This window comes from Alnus glutinosa, chromosome 3, assembly GCF_958979055.1.
Source record: "Alnus glutinosa chromosome 3, dhAlnGlut1.1, whole genome shotgun sequence".
Classification (NCBI taxonomy): domain Eukaryota; kingdom Viridiplantae; phylum Streptophyta; class Magnoliopsida; order Fagales; family Betulaceae; genus Alnus; species Alnus glutinosa.
Window position 1 is genome coordinate 5,654,512 of NC_084888.1, and position 21,267 is coordinate 5,675,778.

The 21,267-nt window shown below is 34.5% G+C and overlaps 2 pseudogenes; both read left to right on the top strand.

The window, feature by feature from the left end:
* The first annotated feature begins 7,880 nt into the window (after nt 1–7,880).
* On the top strand, nt 7,881–11,179 carry LOC133862713 (U-box domain-containing protein 33-like; annotated as a pseudogene).
* Nucleotides 11,180–13,727: 2,548 nt separating this feature from the next.
* Nucleotides 13,728–20,227, top strand: LOC133862715 (U-box domain-containing protein 33-like; annotated as a pseudogene).
* The last annotated feature ends 1,040 nt before the right edge of the window (nt 20,228–21,267 follow it).

Genomic DNA, 21,267 nt, shown 5'->3' on the forward strand with positions numbered 1-21,267 from the left:
CCGAAATATTCCAAAGATATTCTCAAGACTTTGAAACATGTTTTTTTTTTTTTGGTAGGGTACTTAATTAGGCCTAATTTATCACAATATATTAGTGTTACCTGCCTTGGATACTTGCTCATCATGAAATTGCTTGGTCAAAATGGCCAACTTCTAAAGTCTTACCGTCCGTCTAAGATGAAACAATATATATTACGTGTTGGTTCCGACAGATTTTTAACCATTTGAAATCATAGAATGAGTTATCTATAAATAAAAAAAAAAAAAAAAAAAAAAATCTATAAAAAAAGAAATCATAGAATGAGTTAGAAATCACTTATTTTCTCCTCTGAATTTTTTTTTAAAGATCGAACCAATATGCAATGATTTTTTTTTTTTTTTTTAAAGATCACCAGTCAAATTATTCTCCATCGGATGGATTCTCTCGAGCAAAGTTTTAGCTGAACAGTCTATTTAGACTTAACTCGTGCGAACTTCTAGCAGAGTGCTATACACGCCCGTTTGCCCTACAATATTATTGATCCAATTAAGGCCTATCAATATATTAATAAAACCACAAAACAATGTAAAAATTAAAAAAAAAAAAAAATCTAGAGATCCAAGCTAAGAGTATTCTCAATGGATTATGCATTGATATCTCTCACTTTTAGATAGAATAGCTGAGCAAAATCATAAAAAAGTCTTCCATCCCATTATATATCTACTACAAATGTTACACTATTTACAAATGCATTTTTTTAAAAAAATTTTCTTAGGCCTCTCTCCTTCTCTTTAGCTCTTTCCCCTTCTTTTTTCTCCCTCATGGTTGCTTATGATTATAATTAATTAGTACTTATTTTTTATTTCTTCACAAAAAAAAAAAAAAAAACCTCGTAGTGGCATTTACAACTTTTTTCAATTTAATTGATGATATTAGTTTTAATCGAACTTGGTCACTACAATATAAACAGTTCAAAGATTGTAATTCTTTCTATAACAGGGTGCAAAATAGTAGTGAACTTAAATGATAGTTAGACAAATGATTGTTAAAAAAATTATTGCATTAAAAAAAATGACTATTTTAACGAAACGACCATTGTAAACTATGACCGTTAGAAAATATCCGTATGAAAAAAAAAAAAAGAACATTTGAAAAAAATGACAGTAAAAAAAAATACAATGTAATGTAAGGGAAAATAGAGGGGCTAATCTCCTGTATATATATAAAGCCAATATAATGTTGGTTTATTTCATCAAGCAGAATATAATTTTTTTTTCTTTTCTTTTTGCAGAGTTTTTTAGTTTGGAGTGATATTTGGCTTATATATAGCTTCTTCAATCTTGTGATGCAAGATCGTTATTTGTTTTTAGGGCGGTAATAGTTTTTCGGTGATACTGTACATGTGTATATTGGTAATGATGGAGAATAGAGAGGTGATTATGTAGCTAGAAATGAGAGTTTTATTTGGTGTTTTTTTTTTTTGCAGAAATGAGTTTTTTTAAATAAAATATTCTAAAATTTATAATTTTAATAAAATAGAAGAGTTTAGATAAGCTATTGGCTGGAGTAAGGTCTTGAAATTAAGATAGTTAGCTAAGTTAACAAAACTGAATTTTGATTAATTATTTTACATAAAAATTTATATAAACCATTGTGAGTGTTCTATCAAGTTATTTGTAAAAAGTTATGAAGCTCTTCATGGCCAATACAAAAAGGACAAAGGGAGCTGCCCCGCGCAGCTAGTCCCTAAGGAATTTGGATCCTCTGCATTTGAAATGGAGAGAATCCTCTCCGTTTAGTGTAAAAGTAAAGATATAATTATCTTTTTACATTCTATAAAAATATGAAAAAATAACTATACCCTTATTATTTAACTAAATGGAGAAAATTTCCTCCATTTGAAATGGAGAGGATCCTCGTCTGTCACCATGACACAAACGTCTTTGACTTAGCTAGCTCCATCCGTCACCAAGCGGAACGTTGCCAAGTGGCCCAGGTTATCATTTTCCATTCATATATTCATGGTGTGATTGGTGATGGAGAGGCTATATATATATCTTTGACTTTGAAGTTTATAATTAAGTTGCCGTGAAGAAATTGATAATTAAGTAGCTAGCCAAAAGCCCCAAATTACATGGTGGGTGTTTTTCTACAACCATTGTTCTAGGGTTTTGTTTATTAATTGAGAAATGATCCTTACACTCATTTCTCACAACAGCCTCACAACAAGCTAACGTGGCTGGTAATATTTTATTATATTTTTTGTTTTGTTTTGTTTTCTTTTTGTAAAAAAAATAATAAAATATTACCAGTCACATCAGCTTGTTGTGGGGCTGTTGTGAGAAATGAGTGTAGGGATCATTTCTCTGATCATAATGGGAAGAGTGTCAAATGAGATTTCTTGAATTCTAACCGTCAAAAAGATGTCATGTCATCAATAAATTAATAAGAGAAATGATCCCTACACTCATTTCTCACAACAGCCCCACAACAAGCTGACGTGGCTAGTAATATTTTATTATTTTTTTTGTTTTGTTTTCTTTTCTTTTTGTAAAAAAATAATAAAATATTACTAGTTACATCAGCTTGTTGTGGGGCTGTTGTGAGAAATGAGTGTAGGGATCATTTCTCTTATTAATTTATTGATGACATGACATCTTTTTGACGGGTAGAATTCAAGAAATCTCATTCGACACTCTTCCCATTATGATCAACTAGAAATTAAGAAAAATGATGGATTTACAACACCACCACAACAATTACACAACACTTTCTTACATGGGAGTGTAGCCCAGTGTGTGGGGTCCACCCCCATGTGAGGGGGTGTTGTGTAATTGTTGTGGTGGTGTTGTGTAGGAATTAAACCCCGGAAATTAATTAGGGATATTACCAATCCGATCAAGCTAGCCATGCATCTTTTTATAGTGGATGAATGGTGGAATCAGAATTTGAAACGAGAAAGAACAAAACTAAAAAATAAATTTTTTTTTTTAAAAAAAAATTAATTTTAAAGGTCGAACTCATAAAAAAATATAAAATTTTGAAAAAATCTTTATAAAATTTGTCTTTTAAAATTGAGATAATTGCACCGTTGGTCCCTGTGGTATACCATAATTATTTTTCACTCCCTATGATTTAAAAAGTGTATGGGAGGTCCTTGTGGTATGCAATAATTACAAATCAATCCTTAGCGTCAAATTCTATTAAAATTTTTAACAGATCCCGTCAAATGCCACGTCAGCGACACGTGTCTCCAATAAGATGGCGACACGTGTCCATCTTAATAATGAAAAAATAATTTTATTAAAAAATAAATTAAAATACTTATTTTTTTTTTTTAAAAAAAATTAAAATTAAAAAAAAAAAAAAGCTGAAATGGTGGCTGGGCCACCCCTGGTGGTCGCAGGGGGTGGCGCGCGGCTACCCCCAGTGGCCGGGGGTGGCACGCGGCCACCCCTAGGCCACAAGGGGTGGCCCGATGGCCACCCCAATGGCCTGGGGGTGGCTCGAAAGGCCACCATTGGAAGATCTAAGGGTGGCCATCGGGCCACCCTAGGCCACTGGGGGTGGCCATCGGGCAACCCTAGGCCATTGGGGGTGGCTGCGCTCCACCCCCGGCCGCCAAGCCACCCTTTCAGCTTTTTTTTTTTTTTTTATTATTTTTTTATTTTTTAAATAAGTATTTTTATTTATTTTTTAATAAATTTATATTTTTTTATTAAGATGGACACGTGCCGTTGACGTGGCATTTAACGGAATCTGTTAAAAATTTTAACAGAATTTAATGTCAGGGATCGATTTGTAATTATTGCATACCACAAGGACCTCCCATGCACTTTTTAAACCATAGAGAGTGAAAAATAATTATAGCATACCACAGGGACCAACGGTGCAATTATCCCTTTAAAATTTTGGGAGGACTTTCTCCCGAGCCTAAGGGTAGTTTTCCCTCTTAGTGGGACCTCGTGTGAGGTAGTGACATGCAAGAAAAAAAATTGTAGACTACAAAAAAACAATTAATTGAGGCCCTCTCAAGTCTCAACCCTTTTTTTTTTAATTATTATATATGTCTATATGATAACATCACCAATATCTGCACATATTGTTTATTTAAATCAATTTTATTTTTATTTTTTTATTCGTTGCGTTTTGTAATTAATGATTTCCCTTTCATCATTAATTTTTGTTTATAAAAGAAGAGTCGTACTGTTATTCTTTTGACTTCAAATTTTAAGTCGGTGCACTCGATCCCACGCGCGCAACTCCTGGGTGACTGTGTCCATGCCTATCCTTGCATGTTTGTAGATAGTCCTGAGTCCTGACAAGCCGTCCTCCCATAGAACCAAACCAAAAAAACAAAGGCAGTCTTTTACCAATTCTTTTTTTTTTTTTGCTGGATATTTGATTCTTATATTCTCTTCAGGAAGTGATCAAAGGCGGTGATCACACGTTTTCTAGCCAGTACTTGTTGCCATAGAGCTGTGCATGGTGACTTTGTGAGCTTTCTCTTGTGCATGCTACCAGTTGAAATATCAGCTTTCTAGAATATTTGGGTTCGATCTGGAAAGTATGGGAAGCAGGCAGGAGAGTTTAGAGGATCCGATGGTATATGTTGCTGTGGGAAAAGACGTGAAAGCTGAGGGCCATTCAATCCTGTTATGGGCGTTGCAGAACTCCGGAGGAAAGAGGATTTGCGTACTGCATCTTCATAAGCCTGCGCAGCGCATCCCCTTTAGTAAGTACCAAATATATGTATACATATGTACGCCTGCCTACCTCTTTTACTTCTGTAATCGCTTTGTGCGATCCTTTGAGATGATCAAATCATTTGTTTAACCAGTTTCTATCATTTGTATGTATTTATGTACTGTTTTATTTTACTTTGACTTTGCTGTTTGGAATCCCACCTCTTTTTCGATTTTAAGATCTTCCTCTCTCTTCCTTCGGGATCAGGAGGAGTAGAAAGGACCCTCAACTCTTTTCACGTAATCAATTACAGATAAAAACAATCATTTGAGTATTTTATTGGCTTGCATGCAGTGGGTGCAAGAGCTCCAGCGAGCTCATTGGATGAAAGGATAGTGAGTGAACACCGGGAAGCTGAAAGAAAAAATATGCATGAGATCCTGGATGAATACCTTACTTTCTGTCGCCAAAGGGGGGTATAAATTCTTCTTCTGTCTCTTTCAGCACATTTTTCTGTTTGTTCTATTCTCTTATCTTTTGCCTTTTTCCTTTTTAATTTTTATTTAATAGGTTTAACATTTTAGCCTTTAGGAAACACCAACTTACCATCACATGCATGCAAGTCCAATAAAGTTGACAGAAAACTATTAGAATATTAATTACATATTTAAATTCGTTATTTTTTATTATTATTAATTTAAGCTTTTGAGACGATTTGTAAGTTACAGTAATCTCAAGGAATAATTGTATCTGGAGTTAGTCTAAATTTTGAATTACTCCCTGTGGTACAAAAAGTTCATGGAGGGTCCTTGTAGTAAACTATAATTACAAATCACTTATGAACCTGTTTTCATCCACCAAATTAACAGAGTCCGTTAGTTTGCCACATCATACCCAATATGAAAGCGACACGTATCCATTACAATAAAAAAAAATATTAATATATTAAAATATTAATAAATAAAACTTAAAAATTATTATTATTATTTTTTTAAAAAAATTAAAAAATAACTGGCAACCATTTAGGGGTGGCCCGAAGGCCACCCGCAAGCCTAGGGGAGGCGGCGTGCCACCCCAGACGTGGTCGGGGCGCCACCCCCAAAGGGCTGGCTGCCCAACCAGCAACCACCCCTTCACTTTTTCTATTTTTTTTTTTAAATAATTTTTAAGTTTTATTTATATTTTTCCTGTTTTAAGTTTTAAATAATTTTTAAGTTTTATTTATATTTATATTTTTTTTAAATAATTTTTAAGTTTTATTTCTATTTCTTAACTTTTCAAATACTCTTTCAACGAAAATGGGGACCCTACCAGCTTAGATAACACCTGATAATAAGACTTAACTTCAAATAATTTCATTTTTTTTTGGAAGAAATCCAGCAAATTGTGTCCTTGCGTCTATGCTTTACTCTTGAATAAGCTAGGCAACTCAAAGAACCCATAAACCACTTCCACCCCCTGAACTTATTAGAGTACATATATTCAACCACTTCACCAAACGAAACCTAAACTCATCACCAATACCCACCCCTCCCCCCAAAAAGAAAGTCCCTCTAAAGTTTTTCCAGTCAATTAGTCACTCCTATCGAAATAGAAAAAAGGCACAAATAATACATCGGTAAATTATTATTATTTTTTTAATTTTTTTAAATTTTTTAATTAGCAAAGTTAACTTACCTTTCTGTGATAAATAAAGCCTCTTTCAACCTGCCAACCTATGCTCCATCTTCTCAATAGTGCCACTCAAAATGATAGAAGCCTTATAGTGAGCACCCAAGGGATACCAAAATACTTCATATATAGGCAATGAAGCCACTCTACAGTCAAGAATGCTAGCCAAACCCACCACTTCACCTACAGGAACAATCTCTAACTTAGACATGATTATCTTCAACTCCAACACCACTTCAAAACATAAGAAAATGTATCTCAAATTACGAAGTTGCTCACCACTAGGCTCCCAAGAGATTAACGCATCATCTGTAAATAACAAATAGGACACTACCATCTCCTCATGATTTCTCGATTCTACCAAAAATCCAGATAAAAGCCCACCATCCACCATAGCAAACATCATCCTGTTTAATAATCACAAACAAATGGAGACAATGAATATTTGTTAGCTCTAAATAATATAATGGTTATACATAACAGGGCATAAGCATCCAGTAACTTCTTTTCGAGATCCTGGATTGGAACAATTGCTTTCTGAATTATTTTAGTTTTGCAGTTTAAAAGAAAAAAATACAACTGAGGAAAAAATGTTTGGCTTACACACCCTTAGTGGAGAGCCCTTTGCATGTATTAATAGGAGTGTTTATTGTAGTTCTGTTACAAGTTTTTATCAAAAAACTACTGTTACAGGATGTGATTAAATACTATCTGATAGTCTTGTTATCATCTTTATCTTGTGGCCTGATGTGTTTATCTTTATCCTTGTCTGTTTCCACCTCTTGATCCATGAATTGCTGTTGCTTGCTGTGATCAAGTTTTTCTCATTACGGTTTTATGAATCTAGGCACGGGCTCAGAAACTAGTAACTGAAATGGACTGTATTGAGAGGGGAATTGTAGAACTCATCACTCAGCATGGGATCAGGAACCTTGTTATGGGAGCTGCAGCAGAGAAGCACTACAAAAGGTACAAACGACATAAGAACTTCTTCCATATCGTCATGTTCACTTCTTGTTCAATATATATCCACTGTGAATATCTATGGTAACAGAGTACGTAGTTATATGATTCCCACCGTTATATGGTAACAGAGTAATTTTTGTCCCTTCAGAATACATACATATGATTTTTGGAGGGCTCAAAATATTGTTAAAGTAACTCAATTTGTATTACTATTGCATGAAATTGCAGAAAGATGGACCTCAGGTCTGATAAAGCTAAATATGTGCGTGAACATGCACCTGTCTCCTGCGACGTACAATTTATCTGCAAAGGCAAACTCATCTTCTCCAGGTTTGCTAGACATTTTGCAATGATGACATGTATTGGATAAATATATGAATTTCTTAATCATGTATATCCCAAAAGGAGAAGCTTATAAGCTTTTCAGATGCTCATAATTGTTACTGGAGGGATGTACTGATTGTGTTTTGCTTTATAAAAGTCTTGATTCATCCAAAAAAGAAAGATGCTCGTAATTGTTCATATTTATGGTTATGGCATGGCTACAGAATGCTTGAAATTGTTGAAAAGCTTTCACTTTCACTTGAATTTTGAGGGTAGTGACTTCTACTGTGTGTAAACTCAACTCAAAGTCTTCTGTGTCTTAATCCTATTACTAATGTGAGTGCCATATCAAAATAGGGAAGCAAGTGCGGAAACTGAAACTGGACTATCTAACAACAGGAGATCACGGTGTGTTAGTTGGGGGCACAATAGGGACACCTCCAAAATTCGACAATCAAATCAATTGAGATCATGGTCTATTTCACAGGATAACAATAGGAACAGCAGTGGAAGGAGCCTGTTGGACTTACCTTTCCCAAAAGGCACTGAAGAGCTTTCATCTCCAAAGAGCATGTTGGACGTAGAAGGCAGTTCTGATGAAAAGGATGGTTTATCAAGGAGTCCTCCGCATTTGGGTTGCTCAACATGCTCTTCCAGAAGAGGGGTTGGTTTAACTTTGACTTCATTGAATGAGGATGAGAATGGGTTAACGTTTAGCGCACACTCTCCGGCTTTAAGTTATTCAAGAAGCTCCTCTACTGTGAAGATTTCATCACCATCACAGCAACCAAGTACTCCAACATGGATATCTGCGAGGAGCATATCTGCATGCTCTTCTACTAGAGCTCTCAGTGCTATGGTATGTGCAAAACATTCATGTATATGCTATGAAGCATCTTTTGCATCATTCATCTGAATTGATCACTGACAAAACAATATAATGCTTTGAAATTTAAACGTTTAATGGGTCCTAGCAGGACGGAAGTCCAGATATTAATACTCTTTATGTGAAACTTCAACAAGAGAGGGCAGAAGCTGAAAAAGAGAGACTCAGGCGTCAGAAAGCAGAAAGGGATTTAATTGAGGCTCTATCCAGGGTAAAGCTTTTAGTTATCTACATCTATGCCAAAATGTACTTCTTTAAAAGGTCCATAATTTTATTCAAATTGCCAATAATCCATTCAACAGGCCCAAGAAGAGTTTATACAAAGAAAAACTGAGGAAGCCTTGGCAAAAGAGAAAGAACTGGAAGAGGTGAAGAATCAGAGAAACCAACTAATGGAAGAACTCCGGTATTCTCAAGAACAGAAAATATCATTGAAGAGCCAAATTGCAGAGTTACAGAAAGGGAGGAATGAGCTGCAAGTGGAGCGTGATAATGCGCTGACAGAAGCTGAAGGGCTGAGAAGAAAGCAAGAGGGCTCAATGGGAGACATGCCTAAATTCTCTGAGTTCTCGCTCTCCGAGATTGAAGAAGCTACTGAAAGCTTTAATGAATCCATGAAAATTGGAGAAGGAGGATATGGGAACATTTATAAAGGTATCTTGCGTCAAACCAAGGTTGCTATAAAGAGGCTACATTCACAGAGCACACAAGGACCCTCAGAATTTCAAATGGAGGTTTGTGCAGTCATTTGAAAGTCAGTTGAATCATTCATTTAGTTATATATTTGCTGGGTTTATGGCTATGATATGAAGGCTTGGACTAGATTGGTTGGTTTTTTAGTTTGGTGCATTTGATAAGTTGCAGACATTATTATGATCTGGATCAATTACTGAGCTGAAGAAAATTTCAAAATATGCGAGGACCCTTGTTTTCAATTTTTCAAAGACCTTAGTTTACGAACATTTTAATTCCAAGACCTTTGTCTATTTTTTATTGAAATAAATAACTAAAATGACATGAAAATACAATTATGTCCTTTATATTATATTATATATATATATATATATATATATAAAACAGATTGGGATAGTTGTGCCCTTGTTGGTGATGGCAGAGAGTTACCTCTCTATTTGGAGGTGGCCGAGCCACTCCTATGATGGGGGGGGGGGGTGATCCTCTAACGTGGGTGGCTGCAAGCCATTGGGGCTGGCCAGGAGTGTGGCCACCCTTTTGTTACGTACGGGGTAGCCGCCTTGGTCTTTTTTTTTTTTTTTTTTTTTAAACTTTTTCAAAAAGAATTAATAGGTATGACACACTTGTATTTTCGTAGCTTTATTAATTTGAGGAAAAATGGAGGAAGTCTTAGATTTTTCTTTTTTTTTAATAGATAGGAAGTCTTAGATTTAAAATCCTAGTAAACTCAAGTCTTAAATTTGCCAAATTGGAAACTGAGATCTAAAAGTCATAATTGCACAAAAATACAGTGAGGTCCTAACATATTTTCCCTACTTAATTAATTAGTACACATTTTTTGTGCATTCAACTTCTATACATAATGCTCTGTTTCTCAAATTGTTTGGAATTATGGTAGGGGTGTGTTGAATTGGTGAGAGTCTCTATTAATCATTCACTTGAAAATTTTAACTACTGTATCCGGCATACTTAGACGTAATTTCTCTCAACATACTTGAAAATGACTATTTTTTTTAAGAACATAATTCAGTTCAGCAATTTTGCTTTAACTAGGTTTCTTTTATGTAATATCATATCAGGTTTATGTATAACTAACGTATACAACTACTGAGAATGGAAGTGTGGCATTCTAGCTGATTAGTTGGTTGTATATCAGGTTCGTGTATTGAGTCAGCTGAGTCATCCCAATCTAGTGAAACTCATTGGGTCTTGTCCGGAAGCTTTTGCGCTCATCTATGAGTATGTCCCCAACGGAAGCCTTGAAGATCGACTCTGCTGCAGGGACAACAGTCCTCCATTATCTTGGCAAACTCGAGTAAGCATTGCCAAGGGGCTGCGCTCTGTCCTTGCTTATCTTCATTCCACTAAACCTCACAGCATTATACATGGTGATTTGAAACCCTCCAATATCCTTCTTGATGCCAACTATGACAGTAAACTTGGTGACTTTGGAATCTGCCGCATAATATGCCATGATAGAAGTTCAAGTGGACTCAACAACACCACACTGTGCCATATAACTGTCCCAAAGGGCACTTTGCCTTACATAGATCCTGAGTTCCTTCAAACAGGAGTGCTTACATTTAAGTCAGATGTTTACTCGTTTGGGCTCATATTACTACAGTTGTTGACTGGGAGACCACCCTTCTCGATAGCAAACGAAGTGGAAGATTCCTTAGATGCTGGAAATTTGAAAGCCCTGTTGGATCCTTCGGCTGGAGACTGGCCAATTGTTGTTGCTCAGGAGTTGGCTCGCTTGGGATTGAGGTGCTGTGACAGGAAGCGAAAGAGCCGGCCAGACTTTGGGTCAGATGTCTGGAAGGTACTTGAACCAATGAGCGCTTCATGTGCTGCAGCCTCATCCTCACCCCATGCAGCTGGGTCCTGAAGATCAATATTGACAACCACCTCCTTTAGTGTTTGACTCTTTATTGTATTTGTCCCATTTCCTAGGTAGGTTATTCTATCTGTGATGTAATAATAGAAATATCAAGTACTTTTACGATTCCTTTTAATGTATATTGTGTTAAAGTGTCCCACATTATTGAGAGATACATGATTTGAGTATTTTATAAGTTATAGATACTCCTATTTGATCTTTCAAAGCGTCTTTTAAGAGTGAGTAAGGCCTATTAACTTTTACACGGTATCAGAACAGGTTCCTTGGACGATGATGGGCCTTTCCCTTTCGGTTGAACATGTGTTTGGCCAAAAGTTGTTATATGTGAAGGGGTGTGTTAAAGTATCACACATAGCTAAGAAATACATAATCTGAGCACTTTATAAATCATAAATACCCCCCTCTTTCAAGACATCTTTTAAAAGTGAGTTAAGCTCTTGAACTTTTACGTACCGATCCCTTAGAACAATCTTTGCTACATGATTTTCACCACAGGACCCCCTCCCCTTCTAAACCTCAACGCAAAAGAGAAATTCCATGTTTTTTGGTTTTAAGATAACAACACGTACACCATTATCTTTTTTGACTATTAATTTTATTTTATGAAAAACTTTACTTATAATTCTTTATCTTTTATTACTTTATAATTAAATATTCAAACTTTAAAAAGTGTCAATTTATAAAATATGTATTCTCATTTTCTTTATTTAATAAAATATCTATTCGTTAAAAAAATTATTTCCGTACAAGGAACCGGAAAATGTTGAATTTTGTTATTGGGCTTGAATTAAATATGGTTGTTGGAACATGCTTGACGGGGAAAGGATGACTTCAAGTCTTCAAGTCGTCCTTCATTGACTTATTTTTTTGCTGATATATATATATATATATATACACTTTATTTCCAACTTTGATACTTGGTTTCTTAATTAACTAATTGTCTTTATATTAACTAGTACCATATATCTACAAAATAAAAAATCATATAATATTTGGATGTAAATAATTTTCTTTTGGTAAACTTAGTAAACTACTATAGTTTATACTACAGAATTCCTCTAGTGCCTAGATATAGAAAGGAAACACATCGCTAAGAAAATCTTTGCAAAAAAAAAAAAAAAAAGCAAATAGTACTTCTTTCAAAAATTCAAGAATGATATGTAACTCAAGGCAGAATAATTAAAGTAAAATTCTGATTGATGGTTCTTAGAATAGTATATAAATAAAGAGTTTATGTATTTCATTTATAAGTAATTATTGGACATAAGTTGAAAAATACTTCTCTCCTTAAAATTTTTAAGTAATTTTTTATTTCGCTTGAACAAATATGATTGAAAATAAATATATTTTTTGTTTTATTCAACTGTGTATTCTAATATATTATTATTTCATTTACTGACAAACATACCTACAAATATTCGAAAGATATACGAAGAAACATGTTTGGACAAGGTCTAGAAATTGCTTGGTCAAGATATCGATTAAAATTAAATGGTTGGAACCGCATACTTAAACCTATTCCATCTTAATTATTAAGTCAATCTTCGGAACTTGCGGACAAAGAAATTGCTTGGCCAGTATTTCTACTGGAGGAATGCTAGAGTTTCTCCTTGTGTTCTTCTGGTGTTCTTTCGGAATGGCATAAATATAATTTTTTTGATTAAAAAATTATATCTGTGCCATCCAAAAGGACATAGATGTAATTAAAAAATTACATCTATGTCATTCCAGGAGAACACCAAGAAAATACTGGGAAATGTTCTAGCATTTCTCATTTCTACAGTCGATCTTACGTACTGTCGAATATGAAATAGTGTATTGATGTTAGTTACTGATTATAATATAATATATTAAAATACAGTCCAATTTAAAAGTTTATTTACCACTCATTCTAATTAATTATGACATATTTTTTGAGTATGGGACTTGACTTAATTATTTTCTACTTACATATATATACTCAATCATTTTTTATTTCTTTTAATTCCTATAACTCCATTACCGCATCGGGAATTTGCCAAACACAGAAAAATTTAATATGATTGAATGAAAATATAAAATATATTTGTAATTTTTCATACTCGCCAAATATTAAAAAATGTTATCGACGAAAAATATTTTTCATGAAAAATGAATTTTAAAAAAATGTTTTACCACAAAAATCATTTTATGCTGAAACAAACAGAGCATAAGAGATAAAAACTAAAAACTAAAAAAAAAAAAAAAAAAAAAAAAAATCAGAAATAAAATTTTAATTTTTAAAGAATTATAATAATATTTTAAAAAAAATTGAGGAAAACACGGTGGTCTAGCTGAAGGACCTACGCCCGAAGCTACCTGCAGACAAACAGTCCCTTTTACTCAGAAAACGTACAATCCAGAGAAGCTACAGCTAGACCTCATAAACTTCACACAACCGACAAAATCCTTTTTCCAAGTCTTCGCTTTTAATACTTACAAAAAAAAAAAAAAAAAAAGCCTATGCTTTTAATTTGTCATTTATTTTGTGCTGAAGAATAGTCGATTCTTATAAATATTCTCTTCAGTAAGTGAAGGGTAGTGATTATAGCCAAAACTTTCCGGCCAGTGCTTGTTGCAATATTGCTGTGGGGTGACTTGTGAATCCCTGGTGTCTGCATTGACTTGACTAGCTTTTCAAAAGAAACATTTGGGATATGGGAAGCAGGCATGAGAATTTAGAGGATCCGATGGCGATCGGGATTGAGGATATGATATACGTTGCTGTGGGAAAAGAAGTGAAAGAGTGCAAATCAATCCTGTTGTGGGCTTTACAGAACTCTGGAGGAAAGCCAATTTGCATCCTTCACGTTCATCAACCTGCACAGCTCATCCCCATTAGTAAGTCCCAAATCCAAATGCATGTAATGTTTTCGGCTGGGGTTCTATATCTGATGAAAATGCACCTTTTTTCCTCTCAAGAATTTGGCTTTTCTTGCCTAATTTTCAGTATTTTAAAGTGGGATTTATTTGAGTTTTTTCCTTCTTGATTTGCAGTGGGTGCAAGAGCTCCAGCAAGCTCACTGAACGAAGAGATAGTGAGGGAGCACCGGGAAACTGAAAGGCAAAAAATGCATGAGATCATGGATGAATACCTTCTTTTCTGTCGCCAAATGGGGGTATAGATTCTTCTGCCGTCTCTTTTTCCACATTTTTCTGTTTTTTTTTTTTCACCTTTTTTTTTTTTTTTTTTTTTTTTTTTTTTTTTTTTGTCTTTGTCTTTGTTTGATATGTGGAATAGATCTCTGAAATGGAATGAATAGAATAGTCATTTATTTGTTTGGTAGGAATTTATTTCTTTACGAAGAGAAATAAATTACATTTTTCAGGAAAAACAAAGAAGAAAAAAACCCAACCTTTACGGTACCTCAAAAACATCAAGCTAATTTTCAATTTCCTTAAAATATGCAATTTCTTCCCTTTCTTTTTTCCTTTAATTTTCCTGCTAATCAAATAGAGCTCAATCCAAAGCATAAATTCATAAAAAATATTAGAGATGCAACTAACGCCAAATAATTCGAGCTAATTCTCAACTTCTATAAAAACCGCATGAGACTCACAATGTCTCATGTCCTATGGACCTTTTCATCCCTTTGTCACAATTTTCTAAGGAACCAAATAGAATCCAACCAAAAATATCAACAAACATAAACAAAACAAACCCTAGCTAGAATATCAAATAAATTTTTATTAAATATTCAAATATTCAAATGTCAATATTCAAATGCCATGATTATTTCAATTATTACTAACATTAATTTTTATAACACCAATCATTATACACAACTTTTCATACAATCCAATCATTTCCTACTATTAAAAAACATTTTTTTTTTTCTAATCTCAAAAATATTTAAGGGATAATTGCACCATTGGTCCTTAGGGTATGCCATAATTACGAATTACTCCCTATGGTTTAAAAAGTTCATGGAAGGTCCTTGTAGTAAACTATAATAACAAATCCATCCCTAAAGTCAAATTCTGTTAAAAAATTTGACAGATTCTGTTAAATGCCACGCCAGCGCCACATCAAACCAATAAGATGGCGACACGTGTCCATCTAAATAAAAAAAAAAAATTTATTAAAAAAAAAATAAATAAACAAACTTATTATTTTTTTTAAAAAAAAAAAAATTGCCACCCCTTCCTTTTTTGTTTTTTTTTTTCTTTTTTCTTTTGAATTTTAAATTTTTTTTTTAAAAAAAATGTATTTTTATTTATTTTTTAATAAATTTAACACCAATCATTATATACAACTTTTCATACAATCCAATCACTTCCTACCATTAAAAAACACTTTTATTCCGATCTCAAAAATTCAACACCCAAACACAAATTCAAAAAGAATCTGAATTCTATTCAATATCCAAACACATTTTCATTGTCTCAAAATTCGCAAACAGATTCAGAATATTATTCTTATTCAAAAAATTCAATACCCAAACGGACCATAAATTCGGGTTGGATGTGGGTTTCTGGGTTTTTGAATAAAACCCGATTAAAATATTGAAAAAGTTTCGAACCAAACAATCCGTTAATGTTCCATAAAAATCATATAATATTCAAAATATGAAATTCGATTCCGCACAACGCATGCAATTACCAATATTCACAGTAATGAAACACACACAACTCAACCAATTATGGCACTTTTTTTTTTCTTTTTTAATTTGAGTTTTTTTTTTTTAGAAAAAAAATAATAATAATGTGAGATTTTTTTTTTTGTAATTTTGATTGGATTCCAATTAAATTGTATAAGTTGTTATCAAATTAATAACTATTCTATTTCCTAATAGAATACTCATTCCGCAAACCAAACGAGGCCTATAGTTTTAAATTTAGATAATCTAATTAATTGTTAAAAGAATAAAGTTTTTTTTCTAAATTAAACTTATACAAATATTTACATGTATACAAAATAAACATGAATCTCAAATACACGTAAGAATCTAGCTAGAGAGTGGCTTTTTAAATGCTGCATATATGGATTGGTACATTAATATATATATATATAATTGCCGATCGAGTTTTCTCATTTATTCTAAAATCTAAGGTACGATCACGGGCACAGAAACTGGAAATTGAAATGGACAGTATCGAGGAGGGAATTTTAGAACTGATCTCTAGGCACCAGATCAAGAGGCTTGTTATGGGAGCAGCGGCAGAGAAGCGCCATCAACGGTACAAACAACATAAAAACTTTTTCCACATGATCATCATGCATGTCCATTGATATCTAACGGTCAGAAATTATATATATACACTACTGCTTGACATTGCAGAAAAATGACAGAACTCAAGTCTAATAAAGCTAAATATGTGCGCGAACACGCACCCATTTCCTGTCATATACAATTTATCTGCAAAGACCGCCTCATCTTCACCAGGTTTGGCAGACGTACAGTTTTTGTTAATTACTCTTTTTTCAAGCAACCGTGACATGAATTATGGATTAATTAGGATAGTATGAAAGTAAAGATTATATTAGTAATGCAAAGTAGCATATGGAATATAGGGAAGCAAGCGCAGATATGAACAGTGAAAGTGGAGAATCAAACATCATGAAATTTCGGTCTGTTACTTTGGGGAACGAAAGGAACAGCAGTGAAATCCGAGGATCAGACTATTTGAAATCACGATCTGTTGCAGCGGGGAACAATAGATATAGCAATGGAAGGTGGAGGAGCATCTTAGATATGATCTCTTTACTGGCAGGCAGCGCTAACGAAGAGGCTTCATCTCCAAAGACTAGTCCTTCGGCTTCTGATCATGAATGGGATGGCTTACGAAGGAGTCCCTCCGGTTCGGTTTGCTCAACAAGCTCTCCCAGAAGAGTGGTTGATGTGACTCTGACTGCATGGAATGAGGTGAATGAGAATGGGCTACCGCCGTTTAGCGCACCCTCTCCGGCGTCGGCTTATTCAAGAAGCTCTTATGTGGAAGTCGGATCTCCATTGATGCTGCCACAGAGTCCAAGATTGGTTTCTAGTGCAAGTACCATCTCAACAAGCTCTTCTAATGGAGCTCCAAGTGTTTTGGTATGTGCAAAACATTTTCATTTTTGCCTGTGTTTATATATATATATATATATATTTCTGCAGTATCAGTATTTTTATAATCATAATCTCAAATTTTTAATTTTTGCAAATAAAAATTGAGTTGTACGTCCAACCACTTATCCAGTCAGGTGGGCCTCATAAGTAGTCTTTTACAATCACCTACCCGAATTCTCTCAAATTTTCTGGCAAATAATTGTAGAGGATCTTTATCCTTAAATTTTGGGGTTTCTATAATTAATAAGCGTTTTAGCTTTCTCTTCAGCATTTATTCATCAAAATTGATCAAATATTAAGCAATTAAGGATTCGTTTGGGTTTTATATTTCAAAAAATGAGATTTTAAAGTATGTTTTTAAATTAAAAACGCAGTTAAGAGTTTGAAAAAATTACAGTTTGGCCTTTAAAATTGTGTATTTTAAAAAAAGTATCAAATTGCCTGCGATTTGAAAAATCAGATTTTTCTACTTTTCAAATCGCAATTTCAAATATTCATTTTCTATAATTTAGTTTAAAATCGACTTTTTGTCTATGAAATCACGATACTAAACAATATGAAAAGGCTTTAAATTTAATCGTTTAACGGATCTTGGCAGGATGGAAGTTTAGATAATAATTTGTACGAGCAACTTAGGCTAGCGATAGCAGAGGCACTCAAGCGTTGGAAAGCTGCAGAAACAGACATGATTGAGGCTATACATCGGGTAATTAAGATTTTAGATATTTTGAACTTCTTCGCCATTTTCTGAAAGATAATCCGATGCAAATTGCCGTTCAATAATCCATGCAATGAACAGGGCCAAGAAGATTCGAGGCAAAGAAAAGAAGTGGAGGAAGCGCTAGTGAAGGCAAAAGAAGAGCTTGAAAAGGTGAAGAACCAGAAAGACCAAGTAATGGAAGAACTCAAGTTTTCTCAAGAAAAGGAAATATCATTAAAGATTCAAAATGCAGAGTTACACAAAAAGATGAACGAGTTGCTGATGGAGCGTGATAATGCGCTGAAAGAAGCTGAAGGGCTAAGACGGATGACTGATCATGATCAGTTCTCTGAGTTCCCGCTCTCTGAGCTCGAAGAAGCGACTCAAAAATTTGATGAATCACGGAAAATTGGACAAGGAGGATATGGAAACATTTACAAAGCTCTCTTGCGTCAAAAAGAGGTTGCAATCAAGAAGCTACATTCTCATGGTGCCCATGGCACCTCACAATTCCAAATGGAGGTTTGTCTATATATTCATTCGAAAATCACTACAATGATTTTTTTTTAGTTATATATTTATGAGTAATATTAAATAATATACTGTTATTTTACCCCAATATCAATCCCATTGGGCTGATGTATTAGTAGATGTAAAACAAAAAAAGAAGAAGAAAAAAAAAAAGATAACGTTACATACTACATTCTATCATATTAGGCTGATGTGACTGTGCCCGTCAATACTTATTTATTTTATTTTTTTTAGCAAGAGTTTGTCAAAGGGCTGATGGGCAGCCCATAAGCCTAGTAGGATCGATAGCTAGAGGTAAGATGAGAATATAGTATTTAGCATTACTAAAAAAAAATCTAAAGGCTGATGGGTATAGTACAGTATGAGTAATTTTAATTAAATACTCAACTGTCATGTCATTGGACTAACGTGGCAGTGCCCATCAGTCCTTAATATATATTTTTTTTAATAAAAGTTAATTTAAGAACTAATAGACATTAATTACCACATTAGCCGAGTGAAATAAGTATTTAACATTACTAAAAAAAAATCTAAAGGCTGATGGGTATAGTATAGTATGAGTAATTTTAATTAAATACTCAACTGTCATGCCATTGGACTAACGTGGCAGTGTGGCAGTGCCCATCAGTCCTTAATATATATATATTTTTAATAAAAGTTAATTTAAGAACTAATAGACATTAATTACCACATTAGTCGAGTGAAATAAGAGTTAGAGAATGTAATATTACTTGTATGATGTTAGAACCTGGACCAGGTTGCTTTGGTTTTCTAGCTAGGTTTGTTGAATTTATTGATAGGGTACATACTTCCATGAGCGGTTCACAAATTATTTACTTTTTAAATTGTTAAAGTTTTCACCACTTAAAAGGAAAAATGCATATATATATATATATATATATATATATATATATATATGCAACAACAGCAATTTGCTTTTAAAGAATGGAATGAAGTTCGACTAAAAGTTTGGCATTTCATGATCTCATTTGTTGGTTGTATATGTATATATGATGTGCAGGTTAGTGTATTGAGTCAGCTGAGGCATCCCAATCTTGTAAAACTCACTGGATCCTGCCCGAAGGTTTTTGCGCTCATCTACGAGTATCTTCCCAACGGAAACCTTGAAGATAGACTGAGCATGAGGGACAACAGTACTCCATTATCATGGCAAATTCGAATACGCATCGCCACAGAGTTGTGCTCTGTTCTTGTGTATCTTCACTCCATTAAACCTCACAGTATAGTGCATGGTGATTTGAAACCCTCAAACATCCTCCTTGATTCCAACTTTGTTTGTAAACTAAGTGACTTTGGAATCTGCCGCATAATATGCCATGATAGAAGTTCAAGCAACAACACAACGACACTGTCTCATAGAACTGTCCCGAAGGGTACTTTGCCTTACATAGATCCTGAGTTCCTTCAAACAGGAGTGCTTACATTTAAGTCAGATGTTTACTCGTTTGGGCTCATATTACTACAGTTGTTGACTGGGAGACCACCCTTCTCGATAGCAAACGAAGTGGAAGATTCCTTAGATGCTGGAAATTTGGAAGCCCTGTTGGATCCTTTGGCTGGAGACTGGCCAATTGTTGTTGCTCAGGAGTTGGCTCGCTTGGGATTGTGGTGCTGTGACAGTAAACGAAAGAGCCGGCCAGACTTTGGGTCAGATGTCTGGAAGGTACTTGAACCAATGAACGCTTCATGTGCTGCAGCCTCATCCTCACCCCAGCTGGGTCCTGAAGATCAATATTGACAACCACCTCCTTTAGTCTTTGACTCTTTATTGTATTTGTCCCATTTGCTAGTTAATTAGGTTATTCCCTCTGTGATGTAATAATAGAAATGTCTCAAGTACTTTTACAATTCCTCTTAATGTATACTGGTCACTTATTAGAACAATCTTTCCACCACAGGACCCCTTCCCCTTCTAAACCTCAACTCAAAAAAGAAACGTAACTGAAGAGAAATTCTATGTTTTTTCGTTTTAAGATAACAAGTAACACACAATTATCTTTTCCAACTATTATTTTTTTTTTAAAAAAAATTTACTTATAATCCCTGATCTTTTATCACTTTATAATTAAGTATTCAAACTTTAAAATGTGTCAATTTAAGAAGTATATATTCTAATTTTCTTCATTCAATAAAATATCTATTCATTTAAAAAATTATTTCCATACAATGAACCTGAAAATGTTGAATTTTCTTTATTGGGTTTGAATTAAGAAAAATGCTAGACTTACTCTCAAACCCTTATACCCTGATGTGCAATTTTCACATCATTTTTTTTTTTTTTCTTCTTATTAAAAACAAAACTCTCTCTCTCTCTCTCTCTCTCTCTCTCTCTCTCTCTCTCTCTCTCTCTCTCTCTCTCTCTCTCTCTCTCTCTCTCTCTCTCTCTCTCTCTCCGGCCGGCGATGAAGCTCGAGACGACGGGATTTGGAAGGCCAGCGGGATCGGGATGACGGGTCTGGACGCTCTGCCGGATCTGGGCGGTTCAGGCTCTAAACGACGTGGCTTTCTGGTTGGATTTGTGTTTAGATCGAGATGCTCGGTCGGATCTGGGCTGTTCGGGATCTGGACGACGTTGTTTTTCGACCGGATCTCTCAAATCCACACCGGTGTGCATGGGTTCCGGCCTAATCTTTTCCGAGCTCAGTCACCTCCCGTCCATGGCCTTCAGAAATGGACGCTCGGTCGAAAATCGCCTTCGAAAATGGACGCTTGGCGGTGACTGTCTTGAAGGTTGCGGTGCTAGCGTGTTCCAGGGTGGTGGTGCCTGGTGGTTCGGAGGCACCGATCTTCATTGTGTGCTTGAGAAAAAAAAAAAAAAAAAAACTAATGTGGAATGCC